Below are 23,900 nucleotides of genomic sequence, written 5' to 3'. Positions count from 1 at the left end.
CTTGCAGGCAGCTGCCCCCAAGCTCAGCACCCCCGGGGCACGGCTGCTCCGGCGGGAGCCAGCAGAGCAAAGGCAGGGCGCCACTGGCCAGTTCCACCACAGCCCGGCCGTGCGCTGTCTGCAATCACATCTCACTGAGTGCAAAACGAAAATTAAAACGTTTTTTTCTCTTACACTTAGAACAGTATGCTATATCATTCGTGTTTGCATTTAAATTGGACAGAATAATTTACTACTGGCTTTTAATTTCAGAAGGGTTAATCACCTCAGCAAAGGTCAATCAAACTTTAATCTCCAATAAAATTGCCGCAGCTTCAGTCACCTGCAGGACATTTATTATATTCCTATTTCCATGCAAAAGGATGCATCACTAATCTTCTAATTCTTTACATTAGCACATTTGCCATTAACATTTTACTAAAATTATTAATTCCTCCAAAACTATTACAAGGGCTCATTTCTACACATCTCAGAAGATAATCCTGTTAAAAACCAGCCACATCTACTGTGACATTGCTTTAGTTGTCTGCTCTAATCCTCACAACCATTTGATACTCCAACTGAGTTCTAACAATGCACGAAGTCTCAATTACAGAAAATATTACAGGCTTTAGTTTAGAACAACAATATACTGTTTTAGTAACTTAATCTTCCCTATTGTCTGCAATCACAATACTAATCTATTTTGTCACTGTTCACAGCATTTTCTATTCAAAACAAAATATAGATTTTTAATTTTCCTTAGCAGCTCTTGAAAAGCAATAGATTTACAAGGATAACTTAAAATCCATTACCGAGGATAGGAATAATAGTGATGATAAGAATATATTTCTGGCCTGCAGAGAAGTATTTCCTCACAAACAAAAGACTCTTTTGGGGTATAACCCATTGAAAAAAATAAAGAACTAATAAAAAAGAGTAGCTTGTTCTTTAAATTTGAACTACCAGTTAAGAAAAATTTATCTGCTATTAAATTGACTGAGAACTGCAAAGTCTCTCTGAAAAATTCACATCAGCATTAGTTTTAAACTACCATTGCAATAATATCAGCTCAAAATGAGAAAATTGTTTAACTCAAAACAGAAAATTATCCAATATAAAAGAGCACATCCCCTCAAAAATGTTGGCTTTAGATAAACATCTGCTATGCTAGCTACAAAACAATACATTCCTTCAAAAGTCTACTGTAACAATTCCACCTGAATGCCCAGAACTAGTTTACCTGTAAAGACATAGAGAAAAGCAACAGAAAACTCAGGAAGAGCTTGTTACAGAACTGAAAAAAACCGCAAACAATTCATTTCCCAAATTTTAAAAGCTGGTACCAAAAGTCAGAATTTATTGGGCAGAAAAATACTAATACCACCAAAATAAATGGGTCTCCCTTATCCTCCTACCATGGTCATATTAGCTCCTGCAAGAAAGAAATCTTGTGTCTATTTAAAATGGATTTTTTAGCCATAATAACATTTTGACGTACCGTAATGTAAACAAACTGTTCTTTCCCATCCCAATATTTCCTTCTCTGTCTCTCTGTCTCTCTCTGTCTCTGTCTCTCTCCTCTTTTTGTTTTAATATATGGCACACAGACAGACACACGCCCCCGTCACTGTCAATATGCACACTCATTAGCAATATGTCAGGCTGGCATTTTCAACACACTCCAGAGCATAACTGAACTACCACACAGTGCACACACACACGTTAAAATACAATTGCAGAGAAAAAGAGCTCAGTGGAATAATGTTTAACTTGGAAAGCTAGGTAAACATACAAAAGGAGTAAGTGAAATTCTCAGGCAGTATTTTACAAAGGGGCTGTGAATTCCCAGTTAACATCATCAATGCTCCTCTCTTTTCACACACACAAACAGACACAAACACACATACACAAAAGAGAGCATTTTAGCAAGACAGTCTAACGCTGAGTTACGGATGCAAGAACACAGGTTTCCCCTTGGTTTACTCTTCTAACTTTTTAATGCCTTTAAGTTACATTCTAACTTGAAGTAATGCATGAAAATAGATGCTGAAAAACATAAACCCAAGCTGCATGATGAGTTCCTAGAACATAGACTGTCAACAGCATTTCTCAGCTTCCAGCTGAGAAAATCAGCTACGAAACAACTGCATCCACATTTTTTGCAAAAAGCATCCAGCAAGACACCGAAGACCACTTAGAAAGGGTGAGTATCACTGAACTACAGTGTTGATTATTCACCTCTTGACGCATTGATAAAACATATTCTAGATTGCTATTACAACTGCTTTAAAATACGACAGAATAGCTTCACATGGGACCCTGAAATGAAAGGTATCCTCAAAGAACCATGCCTTTTATTTTTCAAAAGAATGAACAGTGGAGAAATGCACAGGGAAAGAAACATACCTTCAGTTATCCCAGCGAACGACTTTTCAGCACATCTACATAGTCCTGCGGCTCCACCAGTGCAAAAGTCAACACTGCTGTGCTTGTGATCTCTGTGACAATGGCATCATACTGCCGGCAATTTTTTCGATTAAACTTCTCAGACATGGTAGCAACTTTGTTAATTATGATATTAGCCAGCTGGCGGGTACAATCAATCATCCACTGTAAGAAAGCCAGACAAAGAGACATCTAATCATTGCAACCAGAGCAGATAAATTTTGTTCCTTTCTTATACGTGTCACAGATTCTATCCCTTCTGACCCTCTACACAGCCATCGACTGTCAAATTTAGATTCAGCAAGCTCCCAGCTTTTCTTTATCCCTGCCTTAGATCTGAAACTCCTGGTTATCAGGAAGACAAGCGTCACCAGCTGTCTCAGAACAGGAAGGCAATCAGGTGAATAGTACTTATTATCTCTCATTGCCTTCTTAGGAGCAACAAGATTGATTTTGGATCAGCAACGCATCAAGATCTCAGGCACAGCTACTACAGTGTCAAGTCTAGAATGCAGTGCATACATAAAGCTGACCTCAACCTTTATTAGTACTGCATACCGAAAGTGTGAGGGCTGCTCTTTTTTTAGTTTTGCTTTGTGTTGAGTTTGTTGGGGGTTTTTTTCACTTTTTTCCCCCTAAGAAAACTCTTACATTTTTTTTTCTCCAAAGCTGTGTTGGATATTCTCTTATTCCAGGCCTCCATCCCCCCACCTCAGCAAACCCAGGCATGCAGACCGCACCGTTACTCCGGGGACTCTGTTTCACAGTTGGATAGTCTTAATTGGGCCCACAGAAGCAGTTAGCTACCATTAAAGGCTTCTCTGTATACATCTTCCTCTCAACTAGTCTGATCGTACAGAAAACCCCACAAGTGAAGCCTATGCTTTGGGAAGGTTAAACACGCAAATATGTTATAAACCCAGAATAAAAAAGCACCCTAACAGAATCTGAGCTGTTGGTGAATTTCAGCGTTGGTCTAGAAACAGGAATATATTTGGGCTTTTCATTTAGAGCAGCATTAAACAATCATGCACTCTTACTGTAAGACCTTTTTTAACACACCAAATGCACTGCCAAGTAGTGGAAGATGGCTCTTATGAAGTAGAAACAAAACTTTTGTTACAATAGAACAAAAGCTCTCAGAATAATGCATTCTGGTACAAAAAGCCCCACCAACTAACTTCATACAATTTGAAATGCCGGCCGACAGTTCCATTTAACTAAATAGAGTATAATAATCAATGAATACAAATTTATAAGGACATGAAAAAATTTTCAGCATCAGTTTTGGATTCTTGATACATTGGCTGCCCTGGCACTTGGACCAAAGAATGCCTTTCCAAAACTATTTATTTTCAGAAAGGTGATCTTGTGTTTACTTCACCTTAAGTGAAAGCTAGTTTCCATTTAAAGTGGTATCCAGCAAGACCATCTCAGTCATGAAGATTTTGTGGACTTTACAGCATAAAATTACCTCTTTTTTCAATAAATTCACTAAAAACAACACATTTTTTCTTGAAAGTTTTCACATGCAGTTCAGCTGAAATTTTCATGCTTTCTTGACATGCAAACAGAAAATATCAACAGTTAGAAAATAGCAGCTAGTGGGAGCAACAATTACATCCTGACCTTGCTCCCTCGAAATTAAAGTGTTGCAGAACCTTCTATACCTTTCAGAAGTCAAATTTTTGTCCTATGTGACTTCCTCATTTGGAAAGCTGAGGCTGAATAGAGGAATAGCAATAGTGTTCATAATTCATTATTAAACACAGCTAATTGCTTTCTGATTATTTGTTTGAAAGGATGAAGACAAGAAAATAAAGTACATTCTCAAATGTGATGTCATTGTTTCATTCATTTTGGATGACTGAGGTATTCAGCCAGCTTCTCAGGCAGATATTGAAGGCTACACCAGTTCTGCTTTGCATTCTATATCCAAATTGTTAACAAATTGAGATCTAGCTCAAGTACTTCCGCAACACATGGTCACCAATCCAATGGCAGACACTGTTAGAAACTCCTGATTAATTCACTTAAAATATCTACCAATGAGAGGATTTTACTCAGAAGGAAGACCTTAATGAATTATTTGCTCTCATTTGTAGTGCTTTACTCAAACCAGATCTTGTTTTATTTAGGCAGCAGCTAAATATGAAGAAATAGTCTTGGTTATAACACAGAAGTTTAAGGCAAAAAGTAATAACTGAGCATAGCAAATGAATGAGGGACTTGAGAAGCACGCAAAAACAGAAGGTTGACATAACTACCGATTCATTTTTCTGGAAGGTTAACCAAAATCATCAGATACATAAGCCTAACCCTAGCAGTATCTCCTGTCAGCCACCAGCATAGACCTGACTAGGTTCCTAAGCTATCAAAACAGATCTGAGCTGGCAAAACTGGAAAACAAACAGGATGGTGTCTGACAGATACAGATTGACCTGACCAATTATTTTAAAGATGCAGGAATGAACGATCAAACTTGGGACCCCAGAAGAACATGCTTTTGTCTATTTTCAACAATTACATCTGGTTTTCCTCTTATTCACACTTTTTTTCCTTTTCATTACTTCAAAGTTCACTGGGGGAAAATATGGAATTAACTTCATGAACCCTCAGCTATAATAAACAAGGCAACTGGGCTTGTCACAATGCTCTCCTCTATCATCACTAGGATAGACAGCATGACAGGAATCTGCTGAGAATGAATTATTATACCTATTTACATACTTGAATGTAAACTGGTGGAACAACATACACTGGATGGATGTACTAGCTCTCTCTATTAGCTCTCATGGAGACTGCAAAACTGGTCTGATTCAGTTTTAACCCTGCTTGAAGGAGGAGGCTGAACCAGTTGACCTCTGGATGTGTCTTCCAAATTGAATTACTCTATTTATCTATGAACTGTCTAAAGCAAAAACAACATAAATAGTAAAAATCATGAGATTATACAAATTAAAGGAATTAGAGATGTAATTTTCACAGGAGGGCAGGGCACCTCCTCTGTGTACTTTGGCCCTCAATTTCTTAAGCTATTTGAAAAATCAGTGATATTTGGCTGGGGGGTTGTTTCCCCTATCCATTGAGACATAAATATTAGAATTACCAAATCCTCCATACAATAAGGATTTCAGAGAAAAGGAAACATATCAAGAGGAATACACAAATGAAGTGAACAGACCTCAATGGAAGCAACTAGAAAACATACTTGCTATAGGAGAAGTAAACTCAGGCTCTAGTAAAAGAAAAATTTCATCAGAATAGAGGGAGATAAAGGATAGGCCATGGTTAACTAAAAGTATATTCAGTTTAAAAAAAGAAAATGCAAGCCATGGCCATAACAATGGTGGTACAGGCTCAAAAGAGAGGTTTATTTTGATAAAGACAGGATTACTCCAGGATTTCCACAATATTTGCTACATTGTTTGCATTCTTACAGGGGGAGGCGGGGGGAACACCAAAACACCAAAAGAAACAAAAAAACTCCTCAAATCCCAAAGATCCAATGTAGAAAAAATATAGTAAAGAGTAGGAGCCATTATCTAAAGAAAAAAAAAACAAAATAAAACAACTTATTTGTAAGCTTAACTTAAAAAATGTCCATCTAATAATCCTTCCATTGTACTCTCATAAATCCTGTAAATCTTCCATTCAGTACCTCATTACAAAAAATTAAGTGAAATTAAGCAATAATATATGTAAATTATACATTTAAAATAATGAACAATGTAATGAAAGGAGTACTCTTCACATTGCAATCCACTGGGCTTTTAAATTAACTTTTAATGCTCAGCGGCTGCCAATTAATAAGGAGCCAACATGCTTGATTCTGCTAGAAAACACAAACTAGGAGAAGGAAAAGTGTAGCACAAGGGCACAAAGCCAGTGCGGGAGGGTACACTAACACCAGTGCAGAGCTCTAAGGGAACACACATAGCAAAGCCTGGGTCCAAGGACCAAAACCTGTCTGCAACGAAGCTCTTCCTGAAAACAGGAGCTTTTAAGGTTTTGGGACACACTGACCCTCTTACACACTGATTCCCCCCTCAATCCAAGAAAAAGCATATGCAAGTACAGACAGAGACCTTATGGTATGGTTTCTCATTTTGGCGTGTCATATGCACCTGAAATAGCTACAGATATTTTTTCTTTCTAATTTTATTTTAGGCAGCTGGCCTGCAGTTTAAACAGCACACATATTCCACTGAAAAGAATGAAATAATAAAGTCTCACAGTGCAGAACAATGTCTGCAAAGGTCACACGTAGCTTCTCAAGGGGGAAGCGCCATGAGGCAGATGTGAAGAGGCCACATGTTGTGTCAATCCTTAGCACAGAATGAGCAGAGGTGAAATATTAATGCACTGCAAGGAAAACAATCTTGCCTATATTCTAGGAACTGGTAAAGAAAGAAAAAGGAGGGAAAGACCATTCCTCCACCTGCAGTGTGACGAACAGGTCCAGCTTTATCCCACTTTAATATTGTCAGGACAGGTGAACTAAAGGACTTTTGTTCTGTCCTGCTATGGCCAGATGCCGACAAGACTGAAAGCTGCAAATGTTTTTTCTTTTGGTGAAACTCCGTTTCACCAATGCTCTGCTGTTTTGTTACCTGCACTAGTAGTCTGACATACCTTTTCTTAAACTGACCATTAAGAATATAGACACTACATATACACGCTCCAGCATCCTGCCTTTGACAACCTCCAGTAGCAGGTGTCCAGGAAAAAATGTAAGGGCAGTAATCGCAACGAGCGATTTTCATTCCTGATGTCCGCTCCCAGCTTCTACCCACTCATGGCACGGAAGCTAACTTATCACAAAGCCAGGACAGCTTAATGCAACACATTCGACAAGAATTTCAATTCTGTTACCTATATAACAGAACGACCCCAAAAAATCAGTAATTGACAATATACCTGTGAAACAGAAACGCTTGTGGGAATAAGAAAGACTGAGCTGAAATCAACAAAAAATTAGTCTGTCCTGAACTATTTGTTTGCCTATTTTTTAAAAAAGACAAGCTGTTCATTAACATTCAGACTAAAAATTCTGGATTTGAAATGGGGTTGTATCATTCTGTAAAGATGAGGCAATAAAAAAACTTGCATTGTCTTAATGGAATGACAGCATATAAAAGCCCTTTCCCAGAGAGCCTCTTGCTGGGTCAAGTGAGACATCTGAGCACCACAATTCCAGGAGCAAGTAATAGTTCTTCCCTAAAGGCAGTGTTTGCACTGTTTTACAGGAAACTCATTCCCAGCGTTGTGGTTAAAATGCCTTTTTCTACAGCCTAAAGGCATCTCCTATGCAAAAGTTCTCACCTGCAGTAAACTGGAACTGGGATGGCAGACACACACACATTGAACAAAATAACAACTGAATTAAACAAATTCTTGTTCTGGAGACAACAAACGCAAAACACATTGGAGAAAACATATTGCCATGCTACAGCAACACAATCTCTTTAGATTATATGGTACTTATGTTTAATGTGTCATTTTATATTTTTCTCCAAAATAAAAAAATGCACTTACAGCTGAAGTAGTCTCATAAAATTATCCATTTTGTCTGAATAAAGTTGAAACATGTAAAACACCAATAATGTGGCAGAAACAAACTCTGGTGCATGACCTATTAGAAAGGTTGTAACTTCAATGATCCAATCAAAATGACATAATCCAAACACCCAACAGACAGGGAAAAAAAGGTTAAATCCAACAACATAAACCACTAAAATTATCTGATAAAACTTCATTAAAAATAGAGTATAGAGTTAATGTAGTTACATTTTGAGACTGGATTCTACAAAGACAGGTCTCAAATTGTGAAAGTGCCTGACACGGGCATCCAGGATATTAATAATTTTCTAGATTCACTTAATGAGCTTCTTTCAATACAAACAGTTAATTTCCTGACAGATAATACTCTACAACTGATTCCTTCCAGAGAGGTAAAAAGGCAACAGCTCCAAAGGCAAACTAAAAAAAACAAAAAGATAAGAAGGAGGCCAAGTCAGTTATCATTTTTTCCCCAAATTCTCAACTTCTTCCTTATATATCTTTAAACTGGTTTTGCCATCAATGTCAGTTATCTATTATTTTCAATATTAGAGGACAGAGAGCTCTTACAGAGTGTTACATCAAAAGTAGCTGAAAGAAGATGATCTAACAGCAAGAGAAGCATAGTTTAGGGTTGGAGGAGGGAGGCGGGGGGTTTAGTTTTCTTGTTTGGGGGAAAGATATTTATTATACCAGGCAAATATTATCAAATTTTTTGATTTGCAACAACAGCAGATGTCATTGTATTATATCAGATTCAGGTCTCTTTTTACTTCTTATTTGCAGAAATTATCACTAGTAACTGTCATCTACTTATGTCACAGTGAAATCAAGCCTAAAATAAATAATTTTGTGAGGCTATGGTTCCTTTTAAATAAAGCCTAACAAATTCAAAATTAAAAATGTTGTTGTTTCCCAAAACTTACTGGTTTGTGCTTTTTTTTCCTCACTTATAGACATGGTATTTGCACAAGGATGCTAAAAGATTCTCCTGTAATGTGACTGAATGGGTCATATGTCATTGACCAAAGAAGCAGCTCTGGAGGATCTGTCTCCATTTTTAAATGCAGATTTCCCCATCACGTAACAATCAACTGCCCCAGGTTTTACCACACTAAACAGGGAAGTGGAAGTTCTGCACAAGGAGCCTTCTCCAGAGAAAGAGCATTAAAATAAACCCACAAAAACTTTAGTGTTCAAATGCTGGCTATTCCCAAAGGGACAAAATATGTTCCATATATGCAGCAAAATGGGGAATGGCTCTGAATATGCCAGACATGTAAGATGCTAGACTGGAGTGAAATATATCAAACATCTTATGAGCAAAGACTCAGGAGTTTTGCTGCTGTAGATTTTTTTGCTCATTTGAAAATGCTCTCTCCACTCCAGCATTATTGATCATGAGAAAAATTAAATTTCTACTCTCACTTAAAGCTGAACACTGATTTAAATCTTTTTAAGAACAGAATTTAAACTCTATTGTACGAGTAGAGGAATCAATCATACCATTAAAAAAATGCTCTGTTGGTGGTGCTAGTTTCAACAGAAAAGTATAATGAAAATTGTTAATTTGCTGGGTTCATTTGAAAAAGAGTAATCCCTTGCTGGTTGTCATACTTAAATTTAAGATTGGGGGTGGAGGGGGGAGGGGGGTGTGAAGATAACCAAAATGTAACTGCAGCTCAGCATATGACTGAATTAGAACATGGAATTTTGAATGCCTTTAAACTTCCTGGAGTCGGATAAACCCACAACTAAGAAAAAGTGTAACTTCTTACCAGTTCTTAAGGAGCTGATTAAACTCAAGTTCTGCATTCTACAGCTCTGCCCACTACTGCTCAATGCCACTGTAGTTCAGGTGTCAATACCCAGTAGCAGGCTGTTCCAAATGTGTGTACTGTCCCAACCTATTTCTTTGGCATGTCCACTATTCATCACCACTATCACCATGTGCACTAATCTGTAAATTTGTAAAAATTACACTAATCCCTTTTAAGGATTCTGATCAAGGCTCTAAAACGTAAAGTACCAACCCTGAAAATGGCATGGCTCTTCAAGTCTTTGCCTGCGTTTTAAATGCCCATACCAGCTTAATTATCATAATGTTAAAGTTGTGCAATCAAGTTCCTTGACAATAAAAAGTCGTGCTGAAAGAACAAAATAAAATTGATGCATTCAAGTGGAAAAGGTAAAATAAACAAAATAAAGCATTAGCTAGAAGTTAGGAAGATCATGCATTAGGATGAAAGATGAAACAGATGCAATACACAGCAAAGATCAAAGAGCTCCATCAATTCATTCTGAGAGTCAAAATCCAGCTGAGCATGGGAGCCCTGTCCGCATAATAAGAAAGGTTGACTAAAACATAAGGATTAAACAGATGAGCTGTCTCCAGTGAATGTATGGCACAGGAAGCCCTGCTGAGCCACTTGTAAAGACACTTTGGAATTGTACACCTGCTACTCCATAGTGAAACCTACAGGAAGCCAGCATGCAAGGAGAAAGAAAACCACTAATGGACTAAACAGCTATCTTTAAGAGGGAAAAAAAAGAGTTGATACAAGAAAACAGCAGCTAACAGATTTCCTCTTTCCCCTCCATTTCATTTATTTACCAAATATTTCCACCACAAATGGCTATAAATAAATTGTTATCACCACCCTCTCGCTCCTTCAAAACAAAAGAAAAAAGCTTACCACTTAAACATCAGCACAACCATCCTTACAGAATCAACCTAGTATTCTCAATGATACTGTCTGTCACAATATTACTGGTTTGGAAGCTCTTTTTATACTCCAGCACTTGAGCTAACTGGCCAAATCTCTAATAACTTCAGCGCTGTGGGATTAATTTTAAGGGTCGCTAAAATTTGTATTATTTCTAATGCTGATGGCATTTGAAATAAGGTTATATTAAAATCTTAATTTTTCTCATCCACTTTATGGATAGGTATGGAGACATTTCAATCAAAATTTATAGCTTACTACTAGTTTCTCCTCTCTTATGATCGGTAACAAGAAATAAAACTAGAAAAAGTTAACAGGTAAGAAATTCTATTCAATTTAATTAATTCATTCATTAACTCATATTAAAGTAAAATCCCTATGACATGCATGTAGCTAAAAATCACAGCCTTCTCACAAAAAAAAGGGGAAAACATACGGCTAGCAGCTACTCCATGACTCAAAGAATCTGAACTGCAGGGGTTTCCAACACCTCTGATAGGATCAGTGCTATCCATTACACCTCCTCACAAAGAGTGGGTCAGGGATGCCCTCACATCATAAGATGGCAAAGCATAACTTAAAACAATCAGGAAGCAAAGCCCACAAGTTTCTTAAGGTTTTGTTTTCTGACAGATGTACAATTAATGTCCGCTGTGGGCTACAGGTGGTTCCATATTTATTTTTCAAATGAATGCTACTAGCCTGCTTGTCCCACAAATGTTATTTACAATCACATCTTTTATTCTTGTTTTAGCTGACAGGACAATCTCCTCAAGGATCTCTGCAGAGCTGATATATTTGATTTTCAGGTTATCTACTGCCTGCAGATACAAGCACTTTGATTGTTTACAATGCAGGAGTAATTGGTAACCGTTAAATAACTCCAGAGACTGATTTAAGAGTTCACCTACTGCACGAAAGTAGGGCTTCACCCCACAGTCCCTAATCTGGCTAAATACTTTAAGATTTCACTATAAAAACAGGATATTAAAAAATTAGCAAATGCAATGATAATTTAATCATCAATTACATACAAGCATTATATTCAGTTGTAATTATTTCAAATCAATTCATATTTCAAAGTAGAAATTAAAATAAGAAACAAGCATGTTCCCTCATTATACTTCCAAAATCAGTTAAAAATATTAATTTGTGTAGCTCAGGTTAAAGCAGAATTCTAGCGCTGCTTTCAGCATCTCAAGCCAAAGTGAGGACACTAAAACACATTCAACCAGTGTTCCTATGAGGAATGTTGTTTAATTGGTGATACATTACTTGTGCTTACATAGGTTCAAGTTGCTGACAATATTTAAAATAACCTTCAGAAGCATTTGCCTGGTCTTGCACAGTCAAATAGAATTACTTAGCTGTAAATAAATCTGACAAAAACTCACAGAGGACATTTTAACTATTTTCTGACACCATTTAATTGTCACTGAACTTTCCTGCCTCACAAAATGGCGTGGAAGCACAATACTGCTATGAACACACAGTTTGTTGGCAGAGCTCCTCTGAACTCAGCGTTTTGTACCAGGAAAGAGCAGTGAAATGCATCATTGCAGACAGTACACATTACCAGGCAGCACCATCATAGATGTAGCCTAAATCAGATGCTAAAGCACACTGTGGGAGGCCATCCAGTTAGCACTGCAGTGAGCTCACCATGGCCGCGTTTCACCGCAGAGCCCGCATCCACCATGCTTGGAGGAGCAGCAGGAGATAGGGGTGTCTCTTTCCTGTCATTCTCTGCCTCTCTGGCTTCTTTGGGGAGTGCAGCACCAAGGCTTCTCCCCTGCTTCCATGTGAAAGCAATGTGGGTGCCTAAGGGCTGATAGCAGCAGCTTCCCACAAGAGCAGCTCCACCTGTTTGTGGATGGAAGGAGACACCAGTGGCAGAGCATCCACACCTGTGCAGCACTACAGCCAACCTAAGGAGTCACAGGATCCTCTTCTCCTCCACATAACTCCAATGCAACCCCTCAATCTCATGCAGACAGAGCTTTCTTTCCAAGCAGAAAATTTAAGGAAAACTGAGATTGTTCCTAAATAATTAACAATGCCAATTGTCTGACTTCTTGGAGAACAAACATACATGCTAGCACACTGTAAATTAGTCAAGTGGAAGACCAACGTTTTACAATTTACAGCCAGCATCAAATGACACCTGGACTCCTGCAAATCCCAGGTGCACATCCTGCAAAAATCACATAAGATATACAGAGACTGAGCCAAGTGCTCTTCCAAGTAAGCTGGTGGATATACTATCACAAATTTTACCACCCATGGGCAAACCACAATACGTTCAGACCCAACCACAACCAGTCTCATAAAGACATTTCAAACACTTTTCTCCAAAGAGAGAACTGCCACTTAGAAAAAGTTCAACCTGTTTACCCAGCTGTTTTGGCCCTACAGCTGTCATTTAAAAGGTCATAAACATTCATTTTTATAATGAGGTAATGATTTTACCTTCTCCTGCTCAACAGTTTTCCCTAAAATATTGAAATCACTTTTGTGCTGAAAGTTTACCATGAAAAATTTTACAACAGTATATGAAGAGTACAGAAGGTCATGATAAGTCAAATACAGAAATTGTCTCTATTGTTAATTTAACCACTAGGCTCCTATGCAAATTCCACAGTGGGATGTATGTACTCATTTATTTGTTCTGCTTTTACATTTGAACACTACATCTGCAGCTCTGTTGCTCTGCATTTTTTTACACATATATGTATATAGAATTAATAGATGACAAACAATACATTATCTTGCTCTTTCAAGTAAAAAAAAAATCTGGCAACAAAAATCCTTTATAAGCTTTATAGTTAATGTGGAACGGTAAGAAAAAATCCAAACATTTGGACATACCTGTAGGTATGCTAAATGAGGCAAAAGGTGTGTCCTCACACCTAATTCTGAAACATTTCTTCTTTGTGTCTCCCTCAGAAAGGGCTTATGTTTGGTTCAACACTAAATAAGAACTGTGATAATTTACAACTTTTTATGTGGAGGTACGAGCAAAATTTTCAAAGTTGTACTCACATGTCCACGTGTGAAAGAGGCGCAGAATTAATTAGTTTAGCATACTACTCTGGCTTACCTAGGTAAGCTTACTTTTCGGAATTTCATTTCCTAGACTAAAATTGTAGCTCTTCGTATTTCTCGATGGAGAAAATCACAGAATAAATTAATTGCAAAAGAAAGTGTCATTTCAGAGACTAAAGTAATTTGCAAAACTTTTTTCCTTCTCAATTCTACCTTGCAGTTTGTTAAAAAGTCTTACATGCATTGTACTATAACCTTGGTTTAAAAAAAAAAGAATAAAAATTGATACCAGATTGTTGAATGTGAAGTGAATTTTAGTCACATCACACACAGAAAACTCTGCCTTATATGAAAGTATCTATTAACAGGTTTTGTCTTGTTTAAATATAAGATAGCACATAACAGCACAAGTAAACTGTATATGTTGTTATACCCTGCATGAATTCTGTTATTATACTTTGACACCATGTCATGAATAAACAACCTCTTAAATATGCAAGTCTCATCTTGATCCCTCACTGTCTCTTGGTCCAGCTTCTTTTAGAGTAGATAAGGTGTGAGAGAAGAGCAAAGGAGCTCGGCCTGCAGTTTATATCTCCAGTAAAGAATATAATGTGAGACGTAAATGAAATTAATAGTGAAAAAACCCAAAAAACCAAAAAAACCCCACCAAAATAAATATATTTCCTTTTAGGTTTTCAATGGATGCCCCTATAAAAAAGCCCAACAATATTTCCTCAGTCTTCTAGGTTCAGCTTCCACTGATCAAGATAACACAGCATGACCATACATACGTCATCATCCATAGCTACATGCATAGGAAAATCTATTACAGTTTTATAGAGTTCATAGTCTGAACCCTTCAAAATGGATTACTAGCATTTCTTCAAGTGATTTCAGGCAGCAAATGCTACAAACACATTTAAATCTGCCTGACTTCAGCAATGATCATGCATTTACTGTAGTTTTCATTATATCAAAAATACTTCAGCTTCATTAGCAACAGATGAATTAATTTTTTTTATTAATTCAAACGATCTTTTTTCCAATTTTTATAAGCCCCAAGCTTCTTTCAGCAATATTGGCTCCTTCTCTCTTCCATAAAATTGTAATCAATCTCTATTATTGTCATGAAAATGGTAGTTGTCACTTTGCTGAGAAAAAAACAATCAATACATCTTGCAGAGTAGAATAGGAGTTTAATGCAGTGAATTGATGTCTGTTAGAGAAATTTAGCTTGCCAGCAGTTTGGGACAAGCTAATAGAAAACCAGAAAATTCACTGAAGGTTGACAGATGAATACACAGACGTGCCACAAAAATTAATATTTGGGCACTTTGTATAGCCTGTCATTTCATATGCTGGAGGGAAAATAGATGTAGACAAGCATATCCCTCAGGAAATCCTTTTGGTTTTAAAAGGCTAAAGCCAAAAGCATGTAAAAGTGAATTCTTCACTATATTGTTTTTAGGTTTATGTAAGTTTCTGAAAAATAAGTATTCTGAAACAATCTTCCATTTAAATATTTTTCATCAGACACGATACTGAATATGAAACACTGCTGAGTGATTAAATAACACAAAGTTTGTGAGGCAATACTGAATTCATGATCCTTCTGGATAACACCGCATTGCAATACTGAATTCATGATCCTTCTGGATAACACCGCATTGCAAAACTAAATCAGAGCATTACTTCAAAAATTAGTACAGAAACTGAACAATAGGACCACTCACAAAATGTTCTGGATCATGAAGAGAAAAAAAAAAAAAGTAAAATTTTCATAACCAATACCTAGAAAGAAATGCAGTCATACATTTCATGACAAATACAATACCCTCAAAAGAGCTGATAGAATTATTTGAGCATTATTTTTTAAAAAGTTACATTTTAGGAACATAATCCTCCTTTCTGTCTATTGCCATCTGCAGAAGCTGTCAAAACACTCCACCTTCCAATTACATGCTTTCTGTCTTTCACTTGCTCCAACATAAGCCTATAATCTGTTTAATTCCCTTGTTTGGTTGGTTTAATAAACAATACTTTTAAGTAGCAGGGCTTGATAAACCCAGCATCCACAACAAGCAAGCCGCAGCTATCCCTCCCTCCAGGAGAGCATCAGCACCACTGACTGCAGAGACAACACGCTGGCCACAGCACAGGGCACCCAGCTTTGGAATTCTGGGGCACCACTTTCTGAATTCCATTCTTCCTGTGAAATCTGCTGATTCTACACTGGATGTAAATGGGACACAGTCTTCAGGGTCCTGCCTCTGTTTCCCAGAAAGCTGTAAAAGGATGAATTTTAAGACCTCAGGTACCCACCAGATCAAAGAGAAGCAAACGGGTCTCTAAAGCCTAAGGCAACCACCTGATTGTTTGTGGTAAAAAAGTTCATGCTGTCATTACAGAGACTTCAAGTAAGCCTGGCATATGAGCTCTGTTTCAGTAAGAGGAACAGCTTTTTATCATGTGCAAAAGAGCATTCTTGGGCAAAAGGATGAGATGCTAGAGATGCCAGTAATTTTACATGAAATCACCCATGTTTAAACGTAACAGAACAGAAGGGACAAAATTTAACAACTCCTTAACTGTAAAACTGAAATATGACCAGACAACAGAGGGCTACAATAAGGTGGATATTGAAGAAAATCTGCATCTTCTACTGCCTTCACCATTCTGTCATAGATTTAAAGATACCCATGTGAATTAGAGGTCACCCCTGCCACTCCTGCACTCCTTTCTGATGACAAGGTTGCTAACCCTCCTTTCTGATGACATCAGAAATTTGATAGAGGAAGTGAAAAAATGCTAATGTTACTGAGGTTCTCCAAAAATAGGGAACTTAATCTAATTTTGCCCTAATTTGTAAAAGAATTTGACCTTCAACCTGATGAAAGATCAGGTCAAGTTTCCACCACTGCAAAATTTAAGTTAAACGATAAAAGGAAAATAAGCTTCTACTGAGACTGTGCCAGTCACAATTTTGCAACCCTAATAGAAAGTAAACACTAACACTACTTGTAAGAAAGTTATGTATTCTTTAAAAAAAGGATGTCATACTCCATAGGAATTTCACAAAACTAATGTAGGAGGTCCCAAAAGCCAACTGTGTGGTCTTTATTTCACAACTGAGTTCCAGCTGCTATTGTACATTACAGGATCATGCAGCTGATGGTAATGACAAGAAATCAGTGTTGCATGGCACTGTCAACTTTTCATGACTGCAAACATTTGTGGTTCACCCTAGGAAAGGTAAAGGGTTATTACAGAAGATGACAGAGTATTAGCAGAGCTACTTCAAAATAGGAAATGTTCTGTTGTACACTGTCAAGTCTGATGCATCAGATTTGCATGTGTGGTGTGAAAATGAACACACATGTTATGCCCTGGGAGTTACATATGTATTTTTGTCAGAAGTGCAAAGCAGAGTTTGGTGTAAATGCAAGCTGTTAAAAAATTTATCAGAGCTGTAAGCATTTGCAAAGTCACTGGCTCCACATGAATGTATACACTGAATCTCTTTCAGTAAAATTTTGTGAAAATATAAACATAAATTCAGTATTAAGCATGGATATTTTTTGTAATCAGTATGGTGGATCGTGAGGGAAATATTCCCATTGAATTTTCCTTGGGCTTTCTAAGATAATTTGTACAAGACTGATGATGAATTTGAACACGTTTGAAAGCTCAATCCCACTGAGGAAAAGGGTAATAGGTATTTCCCAATTAAACCCTTTCAGATTAGTTTACTGACAAAGGGACATAAATTTGAACCCACAGCATACATTAAAATTAGATGAGCTTCTACTAAAGATGGCAAATTTTCAGATTTTTTTCTTAATTTCACAAATAGTTTTCAGTCATTTCCACAGAAACAGCCAGAAATTTTGCTGTACTCATAGAACAGACTAACAAGTAACAGCAATGGCTTGGAAATGCCTTCCATCTTTATTATACTCCCCAGTCATCAAGTGAGAATTAGACCATGCAAACCTTTCTAGCACTTGCCATTAATGTAAATACCATCAATTTGAATCTCCTCTACTTTAAAGTCTTCTTCCTCATTTTCTAAACATAATTGTAATGTAGTCTGTTTTCTCTGAAACATAAAACATTTCCAGTCTATGTGAACACTTTTTCCAATAAGACTCAATAAAATTATGATGCAAGGGCATGCTCCTCCATCCACTGAAGTTAATGAAAAGTGTACTGTGGTTTAAACAGTACAGAAAGAATGTCTTCAAAAAAAAAAATTTAAATGCAGCCAAAATAGTGGACTTTCTATCTAATATTTGGCCTCATTTACCACAAGTGTCAGTCATGAGCATTAGATAAATACTAATCAAATGCCTTACAAAATTCCTGCAGCTTCATTTCCCATGCAACTCCAGTGTTCATTAATATCAGCAAATACGTTTGCTTCAGGTGGAAAAGAGTTTTTCAAAAATACCAAGTAGGTATCATCTCAATTTCTCATTTTGCCATCGACCAAGCAATAACAGTTGACTGCTAACTACTGAATCATTACTAGTTGAATTTGGATCTGATTTCTCTTATGAAATAGAAGGCTTTATACCATACAGATTTTCTTCTGAATAATCTCTTCCCCTCACTTCATATTTGCAAATGAACTTAACTGATCAGCAGACAAGGGTTCATATGGTGTTGAAGAAAACCTCATGACAAATAAAAAACTTTCTAACTTCTTCGCAAAATCTTACCTTCATTTTCAAGAACAACCATCATAGGCACTTTGCATAACATGCCCTTTAAAAACTATATTTAGTTTTAAGAGCAATTTTTGAATGGATTCTCATTCAGGATTCATTCTATTCTGGTTTTTGTAGGAGGCATTACCTTAAACCTGTTTACATAATAACAGCAAAGAAAGGTGGTCATATACTCCCACAGCTATGAGCAATTAAAGACAGCAGTGATGCCTTCTAGCAAAGAACAAGTTGTCCTAGTTCTGTTTTGCTTCCCCTGTGAAGTGTGCTAACACTTCTCATTTGGTTAAAAGATTTGAAGTCAAAGGATCCCCAAACTTGTCTGTTTGCATATTCATTGACATACACCAGAATGTTTCCTATTTTGATTTTCAAGAAAACTGCCTGCACTGACTAGTTAGAAATACAGAAAGGCATTTGACAGCAGACAAAATGGGCTAGACAACACTCACACCTCCTCCATAAGCTTCTCTTTTTGTCTTCTCATAAAGGATGTTTGCTGCCTAGCCCAGTCCTGTCTTTTCTGTGGCTCTCCCCTGCTCAAAGGTAAGTCAAGGAAAGCCTCCACAGACATCAGCAAGAGGAACCATGACTGAGCAGGAGGGACCAACTTCACAGGGCTCACCAGCTGCCTCCCTGTATCCATCCAGAGGGATCCATGAGTCGGACCTCAGCTCCTCCCAGAGAAGAGATGGGTGGAGGAGATGGCCACTGGTGATCAGATATATGCACTTCACCATGTCTTTCACTTTCCCAGGGAAGTGATTTCAGATCTTAATTCCTTAAACGCTGGCATGGTCAGATAAACCCACAACTTAGTAAACTTCTTTGACAAAATCTTTGCTCTGTATATTACTGAGAAAATGATGATGAAAATAATTTTGGTGTTGTACAGTACAAGCTGTTATAAGCCATTTAGTCAACTGAAATACGTGAAAAACTCACCATAACCTTGAACTGCAGATTGGCATTTATTTTAAAAACAGGTTTGTGCAGGTATAATTAGTAAATAAACTATTTTCAACGGCTAAGGGATCTAGCAGTCAGGTTTAGATTTAATCCTGAGTGACCAGAATTAAAATTCAATTGTTCATATTTTAAAAAATTTTCAACCTAAATATTTTGTGAATTTAATTTTGAAAAAGCTGAAATTAAACCAAGTTGCCAATTAATTTCAATCTACATACTTTGGGAATTATTTTTATCTATAGGTATCCATACAAGACATGTACAACATACATGAAGTCAGGTCAAAAAGAAGTAAATGAAACCGCTCTGTTGATGCTTTCCACTGATTTTTATGAGTCAACAGGATAAGGGAGAATGGATCCAAGAGTCAATATTAAAATTAATTGAATGTTTAGCTAGAAGTTCAACAACTTTGGTGGCCATCTGCCATTGTGCAGCTGCATTGGCTTAAGTACCTGCTGTGGATTTTAGGTAGATGTCCACAGATGAAAGAAGCTGGTGTACAAGGAAAATCCTTAATGTCCAGAGACACTGGCACTGATCTTGCTAACCACATCCTCCAACAAGTCAATTGCAGAACCTGTAGCAGCTCGAGGCCAGTTTATACGGCACTTGTACAACTGTGTCACTCTAAGAGAGGTGTTTGGGATATTATCAATGTTATCCTGCTGCAACTTAAAGTTTGAGTTTACTTAAAGTGGAAAGTTTTATTTCATACAAGATTTAATCATGGCACTCCAGATCATTAGGAATATGCCCTAGCAAAGAATGACCTAATCCCAAAATTATCAAAATACCTTGCCATGGAATTAAGGCTGTCTTTATATGAGAAATAAAAAATACATATATAAGTTTTATATAGACTGTTCGTCCAGAACCATAGACCAAAGAAAAACAGAAGCAAACAAAGAGCTGTTAGCAGGTTAAACAGGGAAATACACAATAAAGATGCCACAAAAGCGTTAACTTTGGACCATATATCTTCTTAAAACAAATGAAAATATGTGCAAAATCAGAGTCAATTTACTATTCAACACTGAAATTTTTCAAACACATTCATGTTATACCTCCAGGACTTTTTGATTGGATGGAATCAAGACAGGTTAGATGCTGAAGTTGTAAATTCCTGTATTCTGTCCAGTACACTTTTTAAAGTAGAACTTCAAGAATGAACACATCAAGCGTTATGTTTAAATTCCCAACTTGAAATACACATTAAAAAGCTGCCTGTTCTGCTCTATGATGGCATCAATTTACCAGTAAATTGTTGTTCAAATGATGTCATGAAATGCCATGAATAGAATTCTTTTCTATAATTTTCAAACTTAATTAAAATTCTAGTGAAGAAGGTAAATAAAATATTAAACCACTTTAAGCATTAACTTCCTTCACCTTTCTGAACCCTGGTAAAGGTATCCATTTTTATATGGGTTTATTCAATTTGAAGAGCAGGAGGATGCTCAAAGTTTATATATAGTGTGTGAGAATGGAGTTCTATACTTATATTATACTTACCTCATGATTCAGTTCTTAAATCCATTACCTTACTAAATGTGACATGCTATGATTACTTCTCCTCAAAGGACAAAACAAACCCTGTATCAAAAACTTAACAGTCTCTTTGGTGTTCTGAAAAAGCCAGCTGATCTGTGCCTCAAACATCACCAATATGTTTCTTTCCTAGCTGCAAAGGAGGGGAAAGATTTTTAATTCACAGTTTGACTCCCCACTGCTTGCAGGAAGCCCACACGAGGACTTTTGCTTTTGTTTCGCTAATAACAGCACCGAATACGAGGTGGTTGTCAGAAGCTCAGGGAGAATGCTTTCTGTGGGCTGTTCTCAGTGAGGCTCTGCTCCAGCTGGGGTACAGAGGGAAAGGAGAGAAAGACAGAGAAAATGGCAGAGACCAATTAGTCAACACAGCCTGTCAAGCAACTCAGCCCTGGGAACCAGGAAGCTGCCTCACTGCACACCCCGCCACAGAAACAGCAGGTGGAAAAAATGTATAATTGGTCAAAGTAAAGTAGAACCTAAATGGCATTTCTCATACAAAGAAAATAAGATAAGGAAACTATCTTTTTAATGCTGTTGGGAAAAAAACCCCAAACATATAAAAACAGAAGCGATAACCACAAAGCTGCAATCTGATTAAGACCCTGAACCTGTGATGCTGACATTATATAGAATATGAAAAAGACAACTAAGAAAACAGAGTATTTGGAAAAGTATCAGTGCCAAGGACAGCACTGATCTATTTGTCTAACTTTCCTACATAGAAATCTTATCACTTTGCTCAAAATAAACTGTAAAAACAGTACTCTAAACGTGGAAAGTGGCTGCAGCAAAGCCCTGCACATAATGCCTTCTCACAGAAAACTACAATAGGGAGAAAAACATTTACATGTTGTGAAAATTACAGTGAGAGGTAGTGGTTGAGGAAACAATCTTAAAAAAAAAAAAGAAAAAAAGCCTAAAACATAATAGTGTGTGTGTGTCTACCACAGCAGCAGCTGCAGAAAGGACAAGAAAAAACTCAAATCCCCCCTCTGAACCAATGTTTCAGGGAGAGAACCCCAATAAAGTGGGGTAAAGGTAGTCAGATATTTAAGGGCTCCGCAAGAGAATACTTTACTTTTATGTGTAACATTCATTCTGGCAAAATAAAAGAATGAGTCAAATACACCTGATTTAATTTGTTTTATTTTACTACTGAGGGCAGAAAAGACAAAACTGATATGGGTTCACCCATAGTTCTTTCATTTAAGCAGCTAACTTCCATGAAACAGTTCTTGGAAGCTCAGCAATTAATTCCAAAGAGAATTAATTTTTCTTTGCCAAATCAGATCACAAGCTGTTCTTTCTCTGAAAGGTTATTAAAACTTACTGGACTTAAAATATCCTTCCTTGATCTCTTTACAAAGTCAGTTACAATCTTGCTTTAACTGCATGAAACTCCAGTTTACTGTTATTAGTCAGATAGTAATGATACATGGCAGGGAAGACACAACAGTGTTCTCCCTCTATTTGCCTAGTTCTGATCTGCGAAGTATCAATTAAAGTGTCACTGTGGATGAACAATAAATGCTAAAATTATGCTCATTTCTGCAGTTATAAAAATAGAGTATAAACATAGAACACACAAACATCCATTATAAATAAATCCCTTTTTAAAATGCTCCCTCTATGCATTTCTCTACCTATATATTCCCTATTCCCCATAGGGATATTTTCCATTTCCAATTCCATTCAATGGATATAATTCAAATAGGGACTGACTCTGAGTTCTTCCAGATTTAGAATAAGATAGTAAAACAGTTTTCAAGTATTTTGACTCATTCAAGCAACAATAATATTTGCAGGCAATGGGTGAAGGAAAATTATGTCAAAGCTGGGGAAAAAAATTCACTTCAGAAGCCTGAACCTGTTAAGTCATGCTAAGTACATAATGTGACAGTAAATGTTTTTATACAGTTTCAAAGTCTTGGCTTTATTTGGTACTTTGGTGATTATAAAGTTAGTCTTTTAGGGAACTAAATGGCTTGGAAAATATGCTATACTATATCACAGAAGTATGGACTGAGGCAGTGAAAGAAAAAGAGCATCTTACATCATGGCTGTCTCTAAAATTAATTTTAACATCAAATAGATGCAAAAAACCATACACATACATATTTAAACCACTCAAAATATCAGGACATCTGTCTTGTAGGAGTTATTGCTCTTGGTGAAAATACTCACAGCAGAACAGGGGCTTCTGATAATTAGTTGAGTCAAAACAGGCCTACTTACTACAAACAGAAAATAAGATTATTTCTTCTCCCTTCTACATTTTGAATTTTTTTTTTGCTCTTGAACAACAAGGCATTCCCATTGTGATACCCTGAAAAGCTGAAATCTCTCCTGTGACTTTCAATCATAATAACACAAGCTCATAAACAACACTATTTTTGACCCAAAAATTTACCTATAATAAGTGTAAAAGTGATATCTCTCATGATTACTACAAAACTAAAAGACACAAGCAGGCTACAAGCATGCAATAGAAGCCCTACTACCCGTGATTAACCGAGTAGAAATTAGTATTCTCACATGGTGCTTCATTGTGCACTTGCAAGAAATAATACCAAATAATTCAATAAAGCGGTAATTAAAAACCTGTCTCAATTCTCCTGGTACCGTGGCAATCAGGCTCCCACAACCTCGCAGCTGAGCACGGAGCACTCAGCTGCCTGCACTGCACTGCAAAGAAACAATCCACCCACCACTGACTCCTGTTGTTTCATAGGGGATCCAATTACTGATATCGTTCTGACACCAGAGATTAGCTGATTGCCAGTTCAGTGTGCTTACAAAATCTTATGTGTCACAGGAGGCCCTTTACTTGTTTCTGTAAGACAAACAGTGTTTTTTTTTAAATCTATTAAAAACCCACTAGAATATA

At 37.0% G+C, this 23,900-nt stretch overlaps 1 long non-coding RNA gene across 1 annotated transcript in view; it reads right to left on the bottom strand.

Moving 5' to 3' along the window:
- Nucleotides 1-6: 6 nt before the first annotated feature.
- LOC115947932 overlaps nt 7-23,900 on the bottom strand; it is a 48,672-nt gene continuing 24,778 nt past the window's right edge. Inside the window, exons 3-4 of the long non-coding RNA XR_004081785.1 lie at nt 2,389-2,592; nt 7-134 (exon numbers count right to left, since the gene is read on the bottom strand). This is a non-coding gene — a long non-coding RNA (uncharacterized LOC115947932). The remainder of the gene's footprint in view (nt 135-2,388; nt 2,593-23,900) is intronic.

This window comes from Geospiza fortis, unplaced genomic scaffold (assembly GCF_000277835.1).
Source record: "Geospiza fortis unplaced genomic scaffold, GeoFor_1.0 scaffold186, whole genome shotgun sequence".
NCBI lineage: Eukaryota > Metazoa > Chordata > Aves > Passeriformes > Thraupidae > Geospiza > Geospiza fortis.
The sequence above is the reverse complement of the archived record's forward strand: the minus strand, read 5'-3'. Positions and strand labels throughout refer to the sequence as shown.